General features: G+C 43.9%; 1 protein-coding gene across 8 annotated transcripts in view; it reads left to right on the forward strand.

The window, feature by feature from the left end:
• Nucleotides 1–8,387: 8,387 nt before the first annotated feature.
• Nucleotides 8,388–18,183, forward strand: part of CFAP20DC (CFAP20 domain containing) — a 271,330-nt gene continuing 261,534 nt past the window's right edge. For 4 of the 8 annotated variants that reach the window (XM_084840499.1, XM_084840500.1, XM_084840503.1 and 1 more), the window contains exon 1: nt 8,388–8,609. The gene's annotated coding sequence lies outside the window, so the exon portion shown is untranslated. Of the gene's footprint in view, nt 8,610–11,422; nt 11,489–18,183 lie in introns of all 8 variants that reach the window. The other 4 variants (XM_084840501.1, XM_084840504.1, XM_084840506.1 and 1 more) reach the window with 4 other exon arrangements.

Genomic DNA, 18,183 nt, shown 5'->3' on the forward strand with positions numbered 1-18,183 from the left:
ACTACAATTTTCCAGCATCCCCACTGGGGGTGCTGGGAGTTGTGGTCCAATAAACTGTCCAATGAGGTTACCGTGGTGGGATCGTATAGATATGACATGAGGTGTAGATCTCGCTCAGGTTGGGGAAGGCTGCTGTGCCGCGCCCTTACCTTACAGCAAATTTACCTTACGGGGGGGGGGGGTACACGGAAGGAGTCTCCTCGAAGATTGTTGTACAATCGGGCGTACCCTGGTAACAGTGCATTGCGCTGGCTAATCCTTCTACCACCTGATCGAACCACAGCTTGGCAGTGTGGTGGTGGCTGCATTTTGGCGGAGCGGAGTTTGGTCTGGACACGACACCACGACGACCTTACTGTGGAAAACTTGTACTATGCCTGTGATCCAGTTGGAACCTGGATTGCATGGGCTGAGGTATAGGTGATGTTCTGATGACCCTGCCTTGAGGGCAGGTGCTAGACTAGAAGGCCTTCCTGCTCTCTGATAATTAAGACCAAGACCATTTAGTCTGAGCGTGGTTCAGCTCCTCATGAACAGTGATTACTAGTTATTATAAACGGGGCCTGCAACCAAATGTGGCAGTGCGGCATGTACTTATTCAGGGTGCTAGCAGCCAGCCATGCCCTTTTCCCGGATACTGGATGCCATTTCCCCTCCCCCATTTTTCCCATCCTCTTCCACCAATAATTAGCCAGCATTCCATGCTCACTGAGGATGCTCAGTCCTCACTGGGCTATTTTGTTTTTGTTTCCCCATGTAGCTTTTTTTCCTACAGATTTGGGGGGGGGGCAGTTCTGCCAACCTTGGGGTTCCCCAAACATGCTGATAGCTCCCTCTTCTGCATGGATGGTCCTGATTTGGCTTAATAAGTATCCTCACTCAGAAAATGAGTTCACTATTAGTATATACGGTTGTTGTTATAGCATTTTCAAAAACAAAGCAGCAAATAAAATTAAAACCAGGCCTTACCCATAAACTTACAATCTACAGCACAATCTTATCCATCTTTACTCAGAACATCCCATTCTGTTCAGTTCTTACTCCCAGTAAGAATGTTTAGGATTGCAGCCCTTGTGTATAATCTACCCTCAAGTATTTTTTATAACAATTTACAGTGCACTTCTATACCTGTCTAGTCAGAAGGGAGTCCGGTTCAGGTCAATGTGATTTACTCCCGGGTAAGTGTATTATTATGGATTTGTGATTGGTCTCAATGACCTTTCAGGGATCCCATGCAGCCCAGTGCCTGACTGAAAAGAGATCGAAGATCTCTTCCAGCTCTGTAATCCTTGATTATGATTAGTAAGTAGAGCTATCAGTGTAGGTGTCCTGATGCAATATTTCTTAACACCTGACAAAGGACAGTTGACAGCTGGTAACATTCTGGTGATGTATTTCACTGAGAGAACTAGAATGACCCAAGATGCATAGGTGATAGATGCAGATGACTCATTTTTCTCCCCCCCACACACATTATACAGCAGGAGGTGGCAAGTGAAGTGTCTATGTGTAACAGGAAGTTTGCCTGTGCTTGAACTAGATTTGAAGGCAGCGGGGAACTGACTTTGCTCTTCGCAGGAAGCCCCATGGTTCCATGGGTTTCCTGGAAATCTGATGGGGAACAGGAATCTGTTGGAGTGTTCATGGTGTGAACCTTCATCTTATGCTCACCCTGTATATATATGTAAATAAACATTATATTGCAGAAAAGCCATTATGTCTCCAGTGACCTCCTTCTAAAGAAAATGAACTGTGGATAAGTGCTGGAACCCCTGAAACATCCCATTGTCCAAAAGCGGGGTGCACACTTGTAACAGTATATGGAACTGCAGCATTAGAAATCACAGGAGTTGAAACACATGTACAATTGTGACCTCTTTTCACTTGACCTCCACGTTTCTAAATCTCTAGCATTTTATTGGCATTGGTTTCAATCATCGGCCTGCAACTAAGGGTTCTGAGTGTGGTCTTTTGAAAGCAAAAGCTGGCATAGTCAAATTTCTATCAGAAGTTTAGAGATTGTGTGAAAATGCCACAGGATACCAACCACTACTTCTTGGGTTGATATACTGTTTTATAAGGTATGGAGAGAGGCGTTTTTTGTGATGGCTGCCCCACCCCTCTGGAACCCTCTCCTCTTGAAAAATTAATCAGTCAACCTGAGCATTTCTCAGAGGTACTGCAAGAGCTTTAAGTTGGTTTTGGGGGCCGTGGGGTTTAGCAGGTAGAGGGCTGCAGGACATAACACATGTAAGTAGATTTTAACTCACTGCCAATGGAATGTTTTATATTGCCTTTTAACTCTATTAACTGTGTAAACATTAGATTGCAAGAGACTTCTTTTTTCTTCTCTACACCCCCCCCACCCTACACTCCTTCCTAGACTTCCTTTGTCTCAGCATTTTTGAATATGCAAGCCTAGGTTCTGCAGATGACATCCTGATTTGCTCCTATCTGCATTCATTATTTGTGTTGCTTCTGCATTAATCTATTGGCTTTGGTCCAGTGCACTGACCTTTGGAGAAATGCGCATATTATGTTGTTTATAGTCAGTTCTTGCGTGATGGATTTGTTCACCCTATTCATTTGCACATGGTTTTGCTTCAGTACATATTGAGCTTACTACCTAGCAAGTTTGGGTGCTTCCCCCCCACCCACTTCTCCTCCTTTTGTGGATTGTATTTGGGTAGAAAAAGTCATTATCTGAGTGACCTGGCTTTAGCAAACCTGTTCTGCCCTCCTGCAATTTATTAGCACATTCTCCCCCTTTCAATTTTTTAGGAGTTCTGTGAAGGTTGCCAGTTTAACTGGCTTCACAGCACAATAACAATACTCCTATGTCACGCCAGTTTTGCCTGACCCTGGGTTGTCTTTTGAGAGGTCCACAGGCTATCGGTGTTTTCTAGATGAGAACTGGTCAATTAAGAAATATGAGCAAGCTCTACAAGTAAACATAAACATACTATATAATTTTGGGTCGCAGCCAGCTCTCCTAGTACCACTGGGAAATTTTGCCTCATGACTGTGAAATCAGTTGCTGAAAATATACATTAATTTCTCCGGAAATCTGGGTGATTCAATCTTGCCAGAGGTTGTTCAGTCTCGTTTAACTTCCCTCAGTCTTGGAATCAGCCCTGAACAGTGGCGTAGTGCTTCACTCCTGCGTTTTTATTGGAGCCGGCTCCCAGCCAGGTCACAGTGTGCTGCTGTGAGGCATATGCAGCCGGAAGAGGGAGCAGAGGAAGGGAGTGCAGGTGACTGGTGGCTGCCTCTCGCCTACCACGCAGAGCCGGGCAGACAAAGGGGGCAAGAGAAGGAGCCTGAGGGAGCTCTGCAGCCTCCTCTCGGCACCCTCTATTCTCCTCCTCAGCTCTCGGCTTCCCCACCTTCCACCCCCTGAGCAGCTGCCATGCGAAGAGAAAAGTCACTGGAAAAGACCCTGATGCTGGGAAAGATTGAAGGCAAAAGGAGAAGGGGACGGCAGAGGATGAGATGGCTAGATAGCATCGCCGATGCAATGAATATGGACTTCAGCACACTCCGGGAGAGAGCGCAGGACAGGAAGGCCTGGCGTGCTATGGTCCATGGGGTCATGAAGAGTCGGGGGCGATTTAATGACTGAACAACAATCGTGCTGTAATTTGATATAGTGATAATCAACACCATAGGGTTCAGAAATTGAGCAACAAATTATGTACAATCATGTAGCACTACTGTTACATCTTTTTTAGAAATCAGAAATGCAATGAGGGCATTATATTTTCAAATACTGGTGCCTCTTCTTTCTTCCAGCCTTCCAGTGCTTGCCTAGTCCCTGGGCCCCATGCTTTGCCTACTGCTACGCCTTCTTGAACATGACAGCCATGTTGGATCAGACTAAAGGCCAGTCTGGTCCAGCATTCTGTTCATACAGTGGCCCACAAACACGGCATCAGTACAACAGCACTCTCCTGAATGTGTTTCCAACAACTGGCAAACAGAGGCCTACTGCTCCTGGTCCTGAAGGTAGGATGTAACCATCATGACTAGTAGCCACTGATAGCCTTTTCAGACATGAATTAGACATGAATAAGTCTTATTCCCGTTTAAAGCTTTCCAAGATGGTGGTCATCTTATGGTAGTGAATTTCATAGTTTAATAATGTGCTGTGTGAGGAAGTCCTTCCTTTTATGTTCTGAATCTCCCATCATTCAGCTTCAAGGGATTACACCTGGGTTCTAGTATTATGAGAGAAGAACAATGTCTCCCTATCCACTTTAACCACACCATGCATAATTTTATACATGTCTATCACATCTCCCTTGCTCACCCTTTTTCTAAGCTAAACAATCCCATCTAGTTTAACCTTTCCTCAAAGTGGAGTTATAATAGTGTTGTTCTTTTCTGCACCTTTTCCAACCCTACAATATCATTTTTGAGGTGCAGTGACTAGAATTGTACACAGTATTCCAAGTGTATTCGTACCATACATTTGTATAAGGGCAGTATGATATTGGCAGTTTTGTTTTCAGTTCCTTTTCTAATTATGCCCAACATGGAATTTGCCTTTTCACAGCAGTCGACTGGGTTGACATTTTCATCGAGCTGACCACCACAACCTGATGATCTCTTTCTTGGTCGGTCACTGCTAGCTCAGATCCCATCAGTGTATATATGCAGTTAGGACCTTTTGCCTCAATGTGCATCACTTTACACTTACATTTGCCTATTTATTTATTTATTTATTTACCTACCTACCTACCTACCTACCTATTATATTTATATCCTTTTTTCCTCCTTAAGGAACCCAAGGGGCGTACATAATCCCCTAGTGCTTGTTCCCCCAGTTTGGAGAAATTCTTCGATGCTCTTCACGGTCTTTTTTTGTTTTAACCACCCTGAACAATCTGGTATTGTTAGCCCACCTGTCCACCTTATTGCTTATCCCTAGCTCCAGATCATTTATGAACAAGTTAAAAAGCACCGGTCCCAATACAGATAGATGGTTGGAAACCCGAGTGGTTCGATCTCTTCACTGGAAGAAATGTTAGTTTTTTCCTACTTTCTGTTCTTTGACCAGTTACCGATCCACAAGAGGCCCTCTCCTCTTATCCTATGACTACTAAGTTTGCGCAAGAGTGTTTGGTGAGGAACTTTAAAAAAGCCTTTTGAAAGTCCAAGTAACTTTTTACTATCTATTTATCTGTGTGTTATCTTTCCTCCAGCAGGCAAATATATTTTTATTCAAGCAGGCCTTGTATGCTGGTTTGTTGGGTTGGGGGCTGTTTTTATTTTTGCTTTATGGTTGTTTTAATTATGGTTTTATTTTAAATGTTGTCTTTTATTGTTCTTAGCCACCTGGAGTACCAGTTCCTGGTAGAAAATTGGGGTATAAATTAACCAGATAAATAAATACAAATTACCCCTATTCACTCTCATTCTTTTGTGTATTTTCTTTAAACAACTCTTTTAAAGTTCTAAAACTGCCATGGGCATGAGGAAAGGAATGTTATTCATCATGGATTCTATTCAAGAGGTGCCCATGACAGTACCATTTATTGCTCACAACAGGTACCAGAACATGGATTTTGTGGCTCAATGCACCATTTCAATCTAGTTCTTTGTAATTGGTAGAGATGCCAGAGGGATCCATGTTGGGGTTGGAGCTCGGCGGGTTTTCGCCAGCTTGGCCTCCTGGGCTCTAGTTCGCAGATCCCTGAGCTTGACCAACTCGGCATGGACATTTTTATGCAAAATGGTGGTAGTAAATAGTGGGATTTCCATAAAATTGCAGATGTAAATGGTCCAATTAGATCATTTACACCTGTAATCTTGCACAAAATTGCAATTTCTGTAAATAGCTTTCCCGCAATTTTGTGCAATGGCAGCTCGCGACCAAGTGGGAACCACCGCAAGCTCTTGCCAGGCGCCCGCGGACTCTCTGGTGGCCTGTCCGCGTGCCTGCCAGGGTTGGGCAAGCGGTGTGAGTCTGGTGAACACCCTGCGAACTGGGTGTGGGGGAGTTTGCCCATCCCTAGCGATGGGTAAAGTTGGTTGATTTGACTGCCTCAGACATTGATGTTCTGCGCTGTTTTCTTGGAATACTATTTATTGCCCAGAATGGTTCCTGGAACATGGATACTGTGGATGTTTTGTGGTTTCCTGAATCAATCCAATCTAGTTATGTGTGACTGGTGAATTTGGTTGATTTGCATAGCTCAGATGTTGGTGTTCTGGACTATTTTCCCAGAATACTGTTTATAATATATACTGTCTATTATTAATAGTTTATGAGTAGCACAACATGGATTCCCTGAAGGTTTCCTCTGTCAGTACATCAATCCCACCTATTTTTTTTAACCTGTCATTTGGGGGGTGGGGTGGGATATATATGTCGAGAGAGAGAGAGTCAGATATATATATTTATTTATTTATTACTTTTATATCCCGCCATTTTTCCTCTTTAAGAAACCCAAGGCGGTGTACATAATCCTCCTCCTCTCCATTTTATCCTCACAACAACAACCCTGTGAGGTGGGTTGGGCTGAGAGTCTATGACTGGCCCAAAGTCACCCAGTGAGCTTCCATGGCTGAGTGGGGACTAGAACCCGGATCTCCCGGCTCCCAGTCCAACACTCGAACCACTACACCATGCTGGCTCTCAAAATACTATACAAAATATAGTATTTTGGTTTGGAATTAGTTAGTAACATGGCTTTTATTTCTTTTAAAAACTGTTCTCATGTGTAATTTGCACATTCCAGTGTATTCTGGCCCATTCTGTTTTGTTCCAGATGGATTCTGGGTGTGATGGTGTTAATAAAAATATACTGTTGGAAGGGTTTCAATTCTAAAATATTGTTCTCCACTGATTCTAACACATCCCACTGGGTTTTTTTTTACATCAGTTTTATTTATAAAGAGGCCATGTTCCAATTCTGGCATTTACACCCGCCCCCATTGGGAATGGATCTTTAAATTGTTTCATATAATGTGCATAGGATCACATCCCTTTTATTTAGGACTATTCAAGAGTAACCACCATTTAATTTCTTTTCATTTTTATCCCAACTTTTCACCATGGAGTTCAGGTACATTGTACCACCTCTCCCATTTGATCCCTAACAACCCTGTGATGTAGGTTAGGCTGAGAGATAATGACTCTCATTGACCCAGTTATCCAATGAGCTTTCTTCCATCCCTATGCCAATTACACAGAAACACACTCAAGGTCACATCCTTGTACATTATACTAATTCTAGATTCAGAAGAATTGCCCAATTATGCACTCAGATCTCTGATGCTGATTAGAACCTTTAGGTTCTGCATGCAGTGGAAGAGCAGAAAAAGCCTTGCTTTATTGCTCTACCTATCCTGTTTATTATGTTAAGCCGGGGCAGCAGGGGTGGGGGAGAGAAATATGTTCAGGTGTACATTAAGCAATTTTAGGTGAAATGGAAAGAAATCCATCTCTACCTCCCACCCACCCCTCTACCTTGCCTCAACTGCAAGTACAATAGGATTGGGCAACATGGTTTTAATCCATGTGAAGGCTGCAATCCTATACCCACTTTTTGGTAGTACATCCCATTGAACTGAATAGGACTTCTGAATAGCCACTACAGCAGCCTAGCCCAACCTGGTGCCCTCCAGATCCCCCCACCCCCGACTACAACTCCCACGGTTCCTAACCACTGGCCATTATGGCTAGGGTTTATGAGAGTTGAAATTAAAAACATCTGGAGGGCCCTCGGTTGGGGAAAGCTAGGATTGCATTGTAAGGGTGCAATCCCATGCACGTTTAGGCAGAAAGTCTTACTGGCTGGCTGGGAGCTGTACGACTTTTTTTTTCCTGTCTAAACGTGCATAGGATTGCGCCCTAAGTAAACTTGAGTGCCTGTCGGCTTGTGATGTGACTTGGGAGAGGGAACTATTCAGCGAGGAGAACTCGCACAAACAGGCTTGTTCTTTCACCTTGGCTTGGCAGAAACTATCCCTGTCCATACTCTAACTAGAAGGGCTCGATTTAGGATAGGGGGCTCCACTCTCTTTTTAACTTCAGGCCTCAGATCCGAAAAGATGTGCCCCGCATAGCAACAGCGACGGCTGCCGTTGAGCATGTGCAGAGCCGCCGTCCCGCTCCCCTCCGTAACCAAGGTAACCCAAACATAACGGACCGGGCTTCCAGGAACGGCACTGCCCCGGCGGCCGCACTTCTCTGGGGGGAAATCCTGAACCTCGGCGCAGCAAAGCCATTCTCCTCATCCCTTTCTCCATGAGGGGGGGACGACGGGAAGAGCGGCGTTCCCTCAGGGTGGAGCGAGACGCGGCAGAGGGCGCACGCCGTACCCGGGGCGGGAAGGGCGGCGCCGGCGGCTCTCTCCTGTCGGCACCGCAGGGCTCCCCCTGCGCCCGCCGCCATTTTGAGCCGTTGCGAAGCGCCTGGCGGGGCGGGAACCGCCCCACCTTCGCCGTGCCGTTTGTCCCCTACCCTCGGCTGCCGGCGCTAGGCCTGCTCGCCCCCTCCGCACCCGAGCAGAAGTAGCGCTTGACTAGGCCAAGCCAGGCTACAGAGGCGCAGGTTCCACAGGCGGCCCTGCTCTTCCCTCACCTCCCCGGCAAACGTCCAGGTAAGGGTCCCGTTCGAGGCCGCCCAGCCCAAGCAACCACCTTCTCCAGAAGCATACAGTCTGAAGCACGCTTCCCTGGGAGTCATCCCACCGAACGCAGCGGGGATTGCTTCCAGGCAGACCTTCCATAGGAGCGCGCGCGCTCTCAGGGCTTGAGGTTGGAGGCGTTGCTAGACCGAAAAAAAGAACAAAACTTCATTTCTTTCGGCGAGTTGAGATTAAATTCATTTCCGTGGCAGTTTATTTGCTGGCTGCGCACACACTAAAAAGATCACGGAGGTTCTTACCTTTTTGTTTCTCCTGACAGACGCTTCTGTGCTTTTCACAGCTGCATAGCAGCTAAAAATTAACAGGTGCGGCTCCCTTTCATCGTTGGAGATGCAGTGATGAGGGCAAACGTTGTTCTGTTGTATTTCCACCTGTTAGCCTGCAACAGTTTATGATAACTCGCTTCGTGTGCCATCCTATGCATGTTTAGACAGGAAAAAAAAAAAAGTCTATACAGTTCCCAGCATTCCCCAGCCAGCCATGTTGGGAGTTGTAGGACTATTTTCTCTCTAAACATGAATAGGATTGCATAAAGTGGATTACAGTGCAATCTTACCCATGCTTGCTCAGAATTAATCTCCACCGCTTTCAACAAGGATTATTCCCAAATAAGTATATGTATGGATTTGTAGCCTAAGGTTACCGTGTAAGAATGCAACCTGCAAAGCCAGTAAGGTGCAATGGTTACTTAATAAATAACTTCCAACATGGTTTGCTCATCATCACAAATATGTGTCAACACATAAGCAACTTAAATATGACATAAAATAATTCCTACGGTTATGAATTTCCCCCAGAGCTTTGCCTATTGCATTCTTTCTGTTTTTGGTGACCACATCCACTACACATTAACTATCTATCTATCGATTTATTTATTTTGTTACATTTATATCCTCTCTTTTCCTCCAAGGAGCCCAAGGTGGCATACATGATCCTTCTCTCCATTTTATCCTCCAAACAACCCTGTGAGGTATGCTAGGTTGAGAATCAGTGATTGGCCCAAAGTCACTCAGTGTGCTTCATGGCCAAGTTGGGATTTGCGCCTGGGTCTCCCCAGTCCTAGCCCAACACTCAAACCACTATACCAGATTGGCTCTCAAATACCATGTTCTTCCAACCAAGATGATAAAAGGGTGGTTTATCCCACACTTTCAATATATGAAATAAGGGGTCCCCACACACACACACACACACACCCCTTTACTGAATCTGAATATGTTATTTATTTCTACCCCACGTCCCCACCTATAGGGAAGCCCCACCAAAGAAAACCCTGTAAAGACAGTGGAACGACCCCCTTTAGCAGGGGTTAGTCCTATGGCTGCTAGACAGCGACTAGAAGTCCATAGGATTTTGCATTTTCGGGGAACCAAGCTTGGGGCCAGGGCACCAAGGTCCTTTTCCAGAAAACCGCCTCCCTGCCCCCTCCCCCGCCACCTCGTAGATGGTGCGGTTTGTCCCTGGCTCCAGCTTGGAAGAGCAGCATGGAGTGGGGGAAAAGGAGATGTTCCTGGGGGCAGGGAGGGGACGGTGAAGGTGCCGTTACGACACTTCCTATGGGCCATCCGGTCTCCCCCTCTCCTGCTTCATGGTGCCCTGGCTAGACAGCCAAAATCAGCCATCAAGCCACAAATGCAGAGAGCCTGGAGCATGGAGGAGAAGATCCCCTCTGTGCTCTGCCCACCCTGCATTGGATAGTTAGTCACCTCTGAGGTTGGAGGCTGCTGACTATCCCCAAGGATTGTGCCCTTAAGAGTCCTCAAAAGTTGCAGTAGAGGAACTATGTTGAGTTCTTGGAGGAGGGAATTCAAATAGAGGAACTATGTTGAGTTCTTGGAGGAGGGAATTCAAAATCTGTGAGACCACCACCGAAAAGACTGTACTTTTGCAGTACACAAAAAAATTGTGCAGTACACAAATGTGGTTGCAGACATTGTTGCTAACTTCCATGTTCTGGTGGTGTCACATTGTGTAATTTACACGCAACTGCATTTCAGGCCATGGGTCATATGGAGGGGGGAAAGGCAAACAATGATGTGAACCAGACCTAAGGTATTTGTGATTTGGGTACATCTTTCACATGTAGTAGATGCTCTCCTGGAGGAATGACAGAATAGGTTATATGGGAACACCCGCTAGTTTAGGCGGCTCAAGATCTCATTGGAGTTCCAGTGAAATTGAAGAAGTCGGAGGGAGTAATCCTATGGCACCTAGATATTGTCTGAAGGGCCATAGGATACTGGTGATTCCCTTGTCCAAGAGCAGAGACAGCACTCTGACCTTGGAAGGGAGAGTTGGAGATCTGACCCACTGCCCCCTTGCAACCTGTGTGGAAAGAACTGCACAGGTTGGTCTCAGAGGTTGAAAAATTGACCTTGGAGAGGGGGAAAGGGTGTTTTGGTGGGTGGGGAGGGGAGGAAACTGGAGAGGCCAGGATATAAGCTGTCCTGAGCCTCTTCCATCCTCCTTCCCTCCCACTACAAAACACCATCACTAGATGGGCAAAAAAGCCCCTCTGGTGAAAAATGCAGGGCAGGAGGATGGGGAGGCAAAGATCACCTCCATCACTCCCCCCATCCTGCATTGACTGATAGGAAGCCTCCAAGTTCAGGCCTTCTGATCATCGAGGGTACAAGCAATAGGATTGTGCCCTAGCTTTATGAAGGATTGTAGTCTTACTGCCTGATCCAATGCTTGCTTACTTGGGATTGAGTCCCATTGAGTTTATTTATTACATTTATATCCTGCCTTTTTTCTTCCTTAAGGAGCCCAAGGCAGCATACATAATCCTCCGCCTCTCCATTTTGTCCTAACAACAACAACCCTATGAGGTAGGTTGGGCTGAGAGTCTGTGACTGGCTCAAAGTCACCCAGTGAGCTTCCATGAGTGGAAACTAGAACCCGAATCTCCCAACACCAGTCCAACACTCTAGCCACTGCACCATGCTGGGTCTCCAACATGATTAACTGCCAAGTGCATGGGACTGCAGCCCGAACCAGTGCATGGTTATTTGGAATTAAGTCATAAACACTGAACTTTATTCAGTTCAGTATAATGCTGAACTTGGTTAGTAGTTCCCAGTTCCTTTTTTGTGTGAAAGTTCAAAACAGAGCTCAATTCATAATTGATTAAGGATCTAACATTTATAGTGATTGATTGACTGATCTGATTTGTACTCTGCCTTTCTACCAAGAAAATGACACTCAAGGCAGCTTACAATCATAGATAAATAAACATTGATTAAAACAATAAAATAAATACATTAAAACACATTAAAATACAACAATAACAGAATAAAAACAGCACCCACCCCAACAGCCTGCTTACGTGCCAAAGGCCTGCTTGAATAAAAATGTATTTGCCTGCTGGAGGAAGTACAACAGAGAAGGAACCAACCTAACCTCTATCAGCAGGGAATTCCACAGCCTGGGAGCAGCACCAAGAAGGCCCTCCATTGTGTTGCTACCAGACATGCCTCTCAGGGCAATGGTATCAAAACAAGGGCCTTTCTCCAAGATCTGAAGACCTGGGCAGTCTCAAATGGGAGAAGGCAATCTTCCAGGTAGTCTGGTCCCAAGCCATATAGAGCTTTATAGGTCATAACCAGTGCTGTGAATTGTGCCTGGAAACAGACCAGTAGCCAGTGAAGCTGTTGTAACAAGGGAGTCACATGCTGTCTGTACCTGCCCCCAGTCAGCTGCCTGGCTGCAGAATTCTGGATCAGCTGAAGACTCCAAATGGGTTTCAAAGTCGTGTTATGTAGAGTCCAACCAGGACTTAGCTAAGACATCTATGACCGTGACCAGATAAGATATGTCTAGGAACAGGCACAGTTGGTGCACTAGCCTCATCTGCACAAATGCACTCCTGGCTGGCTACCTCCAAAACCTGGGCATCTCGGTTCAAGGCTGAGACCAGAAGTACACCCAAACTGCAAACCTGAGTCTTCAGGAGGAGTGTAACTCTATCCAGCACAGTTTGAGTACCTATTCCCTGATTTGCCTTTTGACTAACTGGGATCACCTCTGTCTTGTCTGGATTAAGTTTCAATTTGTTCATCCTCATCAAGTCCACTACCCACATCAGACACCGATTTAGAACTGTATATGCTCCTGCACCACAAAATAAGCTTTGGACTACCCTATATCACAGGCCTCCATGATGGGTGAATTGTCCCCTTTAAGATAAGCAATAATTACCTCCAATCAAAACTGTCATTTTGCATGGTGCACATTAATGTATGATGACAATTACAGATAAGGAACTGGAGGTATATATCCCACAATAAGCTTTGGGCTACCCCATATGATACACCTGCACCTTCAGAACTGTGTGGGTGTATCTCATTTCTGTCTGAATTCCATGAGATAGAATTTAGTAGTTGTTGGCCCAGTAGGGCTTACCCCCAGCAGGATTCCTTACTGACCAGAAAAACAAGCAAAGCCTAGCCTAACTTGCTGTTGTGCCTTTAACAGCACATTGAGCTATAGACATCAACAAGTGAAGCTTTTCATGTTATGGAAATAAGAACTATCACCTGCTAATATTTGTGGATCAAGCTGATTTTAAACATGCATGAACCATAAAAAAGTAACCCTACCCCAAGTAAGAATGCAAAAGATTACAACCTTATGTTCCAATCCTATGCAAGTTTCTTCAAAAGTTTACTTGTAAGTGTGCATAGAATTGTAGCCTTAAGCGTTAATCCTGTACAGAGTGCCCTCTATTTTCAGGTAATCGTTTGGGAATGCACAATGCAATTCTATTCTTGTCTATACAAAAGTGAGTCCCATTGTGTTCAGACTCTGTGAGACTTCTGATACATGTAGGGTTGCAGCCCGTGAATTCACTGTAGGTGTGCCTACCTCCATAAGATCTGGCTATTATGTAGAAGCCACTGCTTTGTAGTAATGTCAGTGAGACTTTCAGAATCTGTGACTTCTAGTCTTATACTCTGATCGTAAATCCACTTACCTGGAAGTAAGTTCCACTGATTTCAGTAAACTTTCTTCCAACTGAAGTATGCTTAAGATATCAACCTTGTTATTACTCAGTATAACTGCAGATACAGACGGTTCTTCACCCCTGCCATTGTGAGCTGGTGTCTTCTTCATGCAGGTACATCACAATAAAAAGCAATGGGGCTGTAATATTAAAAGGTCTTTTATGTGAACTGCACATTGCCTTGCTCTGCATTGTGGCTTGGTGATGTGCTGTAAAGTCGTCATCCTCATCTCTACTGTACTATCTCTGTAGCATAAAGTTGTCATTGCTTTATTGGATATAAACATATGGTATTGGCAGGGTTGGTGGAATACACAAAATAAAAATGGAATTGAAACAATTGCACAACTAAGCCATATCCAAGTCTGCCTGCATGCCAGTGGGAATGGGGCAGGTCAGCAGAGCTTGCAGAAGGAAGCTCCACTGGCCTGTCCTGATCCGGAAACAAACATTTTCACTTGTTTCCAGGGTTGCTCTTTGAGCTGCTAGCTTTCTGTTATGCATGCAGTGAGTCTTGCTTGTGCAACAGATCAAGCAGGAGCACAGCAGCAGTATTGGATACTGCCACTATAGTTTAAAATACAGGATTCTTGATTTTTAGAGCCCCAAGTTGGTCCTTCAACTTCATTTGATATCCTTTACTATTATCAAGGAATTGAATAAAAATTGTCAGAGGTCCATAAATTTTAGCAAGCCAACCCTTTTTTCTTACTAAGTGAACTGAAGTCCAATCCCACTGTGATACTGCAAAACAACCATCAACCATGGCATCCTTCTTGGGAGGCTGTCTGAAGTGGGAATTAGAGGCACTGTTTTATATTGTTTCCGCTCCTACTTGGACAGCTGGTTCTGTAAGGTGGTGCTGGGAAACTATAGTTCTACCTCATGGAGACCCCATTGTGGCATCCCTCTTTTTAACATCTACGTGAAGCCACTGGGAGAGGTTGTCCAGGCAGATGAAGTGAAGTGTCATCAATACACAGATAACACTCAGCTCTAACCTCTCCTTCTCATCCAATGCAGGTGAGGCAGTGATTATCCTGAACCTTTGCTTAGACTCCATAATGGGCTGAATGATGGCCAATAAATTGAAACTCAATCCAGACAGGACACAAGTTAGTAGGTGCTAGTCTGGTGGTGCTCTAAATCGGTTTGTACTCCCTCAGAAGGAACAAGTCTGTAGTCTGGCAGTGCTCAAAGATCCAGCTCTTCAGTGGCACAAAGTGTCTTTTATCAGCTTTGGCTGATATATCAGCTACCTGGACAGAGACAGCCTGGCTACAGCCATCCAAGCAATGGTAACCTTTCACCTGGATTATTGCAATACATTACACATGGGGCTACCTCTGAAGACATTCTGGAAACTTGAGTTACTGCAGAATAGAGCAGCCAGGCTGCTTACTGGGACCGGACATTTCAAACGTATTACTCCCGTGTCGCATCATCTGCACTGGGCGCTGGTCAGTGTCTGGGACTGATTCAAAGAGTTGGTGGTGACTTTCAAAGCCTTAAACAGTTTAGGACTAGTATACCTGAAGGAGTGCCTTCTTCCATATGTTCCTGTCGGATTGCTAAGATCATTTTCAGAGGCTCTTCTCTGGGTGCTGCTGCCTATTATGGTGTGATGGTGGCTACAAGGGAAGAGCCTTCTTTGTAGTGGTGCCCCATCTTGGGAATGCTCTTCTCAGGGAAATCCACCTGGCATCTGCACATGTTTAGACACCAGGTTAAGATTTTTCTCTTCCAGTAGGCATTCAGTTCCTAATTTGATGTTCTGATTATTAAGCTGGATCTTTACTATTTTTAATGTTGAAATATTTTGTATATTTCATTGTTGTATTTATTGTTTAGGTTGTCATTTTGTTTTTGTGTTGTTTTTTATGATTGGAAACCGCCTGAGGGCATCTGCCAGTTGGGTGGTATATAAATTGAATGAAATAATTAACTAAGTTAAGGTCGCCTTGGTGGATGACCTACAATAGGACAGCAACAGGGGCATGCTGTGGCCTTTATCCAGGCAATATATGCACACACATTTGCTGTGGTATACAGATTAGTTAGCTTGTTAAACAGTTTACATTCCTTGACATATTATACTTCATACAGCGTTGGGCAGGATCCAACTTGGGCCTTGCGTGTGCAGCCAGCCCCACCAGTTGTAGTCTGTGTGCAGCCCCTACCACTTGCGGCTGCGATGAAGTGCTTCCAGGGGCAAGCCATGAAATGAGCGGAAATAACCAGCCCCTTCCAGAAGCCAGTCTTTCCACTCATTTTGTGGCTTGCCTCTGGAAGTGCTACATTGCGGCCATGAGCAGTAGGGGCCATGCACGGACCACAACTGGCAGGGCTGGCCGTGCACACGAGGCCCCAATTGGAGACTGCCCATGATGTTATTTATGACAGTCTAAGAAGGAGTAGAAGAGCCAGGAGCCAACAATGCAACTTCAGCATTGTCAGTTCAGTGATGTGTGAGACTTTGCTGCTTCTTATCTTGGGCTGTAATACTGCTGGAGGTGTATGAATGAAAAGTAGCTTTTTCCCAAGAATAAATGCACAGAGAATGGTGCTACATTCTTATATTTGTCTTATGTTTAGGCTTACTTGTAACAGTTTTGAGTATTTGCTGTAAGTTAATAGAGAAAACTAACAGGTGACTTTATTTTCTTCATGAGGATTGGTAGCTACTGCAGAAGTACTGTAATAATTTGTCATTAGTGTTATGCTTGTGTTATGCTTGTACCATGCATTATGATAATACTAAATGTGGTATTTATGCTTCTAACACTAAGTGGGGGTATTTATAAGGCTCTAAATATCACAATGTAGCATACATACTTTCCAGTTTATTTCCATAGTGCAAGTTAAAATACAATGCACCCAGAATAATTCCACGTTTTTTATTCTATTAAAGTTATAGCTGTCAACTCACTACATAATTTTAGGGAAACTTTGCCTTTAATGAACCATCTGCCTTTAACTACATAAGCAATTAAATTTAAGCAAATGTTCATATTACCGAAACCTCCATCTAGGTGCCTTTTTTGAGAACCTGAAGTATAATGTAACTTGCAGTTTAAATAAACCTGACCATGCACTGTTAGAAGAAATGGAAATCTACTATTTTCTTATTTGATTTCCATTGTAGTAACACCAGAAGCATAATACCCTCAAAAAATAGACAAGTGTGCCCCTAAGTTGCAGGCCTTCCAATTAAAATAAACTCACCATCAATTAAGGGTATAATCCTATGTATGTTTAAGTAGAAAAAGGTCCTACAACTCCCAGCATTCCCCAATGCTGAGAGTTGTAGGACTTTTTTCTGTCTACACATGCATAAGATTGCACCTTAAAGCTTTAATGTTGATTAAATTACTTTCAGACTTCTCAGACGGTTAATATTTCTGCAGAGTCTTCTATTTGTAAAAAGGATCTATGATCCAGAAAGAACACAGGGATTTTCTTTGATGAAACCTATGTCACCTTGAATTTTAAATGCTTACAGTTTTTAGCATATTTTTCAAATAAATTGACAGTTGATGACATCTTTATAGGATGCTATAAAGTAGCCATTCTCATTTTTCAGACAAGGATCAAAATTCTTATTATTTTATTGCCCTAAAAGCATGTACTTTTACTACACTGCATCAGTCCAACTGGGGATACAGAACCTGCAGCACTACAGCTAATGACAAATTAACAGAACAGAGTGTTTAAAGCCATGTCCCACTGAAATACATTTTTATTCTCTGAAATATAGACCCCCAACTGTAGCCATGCTTCATAGTCAAATTGATCTGTATATTAACTTTTTGATTATCAGTTCCGTAATGCTTCTTACACTAAAAATGTACTCATAGAATATCCCCAAAGGATCTCTTATTACTTTTGCCACAGGCTTGGTTTAAAAACAGACATTTGCTTTTATCCTTAATGCACTATTTACTGTTAATGCTTGTTTTCCTGGACTTTTATCTAAATAAGAATAATAATTTCATAAGAGGCACCTCTCTATAAACTATTTCCCCTTTGTCTTTCTCCAAGCTATTTCTTATTTTAGTCCTATGGAGATTTAAACTAAAGATCTATTTAAATCTAGTCACTTTAAAACTTTCTGCAGGGAGGAGGAGGAGTAGCTACAGATACAGAATTGTTTTGAAAGAGGTGAAGTCTTCAACACATACCTCTTAATATTATTATTTGTGTTATTAATATTATTCATACATCTTAATATTATCATGGACACCAATTTCAGGAGGGAGTTTTCATTTGATAACAATATCATACCTTGGTTATTTAGTAAATAAAAAGTAGGACTTGTAAGAAACTTCGGCAGTGTGGAGTGCTCCTGTTTCATATTCCAGTCAGTCAGCCATGCTCTCTTCCACGATACTCGGTTTCATTCCCCCTCCCAACAGTTAGCCAGTGTTCTGTGGCCACTGAGCACACTCAGTCTTCATTGGGCTGTTTTGGGGGTTCTCCCTTAGTTTCCCTCCCAAGTTTTTTTTTTTTGTACCTATGCAA

Source organism: Heloderma suspectum, chromosome 2 (genome assembly GCF_057233095.1).
Source record: "Heloderma suspectum isolate Gila_16-S chromosome 2, 16-S_ref, whole genome shotgun sequence".
Lineage (NCBI taxonomy): Eukaryota > Metazoa > Chordata > Lepidosauria > Squamata > Helodermatidae > Heloderma > Heloderma suspectum.